Here is a 452-nt window from a genome sequence, read left to right on the forward strand (position 1 = left end):
TTGGCCTCCTTCATTCCCCTATCTCTGGTGGGCGGAGGGGTGGGAGGGAGAGAAACAAGACAAATGTAGGACTGAAATTAGGAGGTCTTAGTCAAGTTTTTAGGGGGCAGGAGTTGTTGATCCTTCCCCCTTTAAGGACTGAGTGGATTATGCAGTGGGAACCCTTTCTCGCTCTAAGACATGGGCGGGGGGCCATATTGGAAGCTTATGCTACTGCTGCCTGGCATGATGAAGGCCTCTGGTTGGTGGGGCTATCTGGCACCTTTAATAGCACTGCACCCACGCATGCTAGGTGTCTGAATTAGGCTTGGTTGGCTTGCATCTGAGGATGGCTACAAGAATACAACCCAAGCTCAGTACATTGGCCATGTGATTACACTACCTGTTTCCTTCCCACTCTGGAGAAAGAGTGATGTCTTGGCCACAGATCTTCAGAGCTCTGGCTGAGGAAG

The sequence above is a fragment of the Mauremys reevesii genome, linkage group 1, assembly GCF_016161935.1.
Source record: "Mauremys reevesii isolate NIE-2019 linkage group 1, ASM1616193v1, whole genome shotgun sequence".
In the NCBI taxonomy this organism is placed as follows: Eukaryota; Metazoa; Chordata; order Testudines; family Geoemydidae; genus Mauremys; species Mauremys reevesii.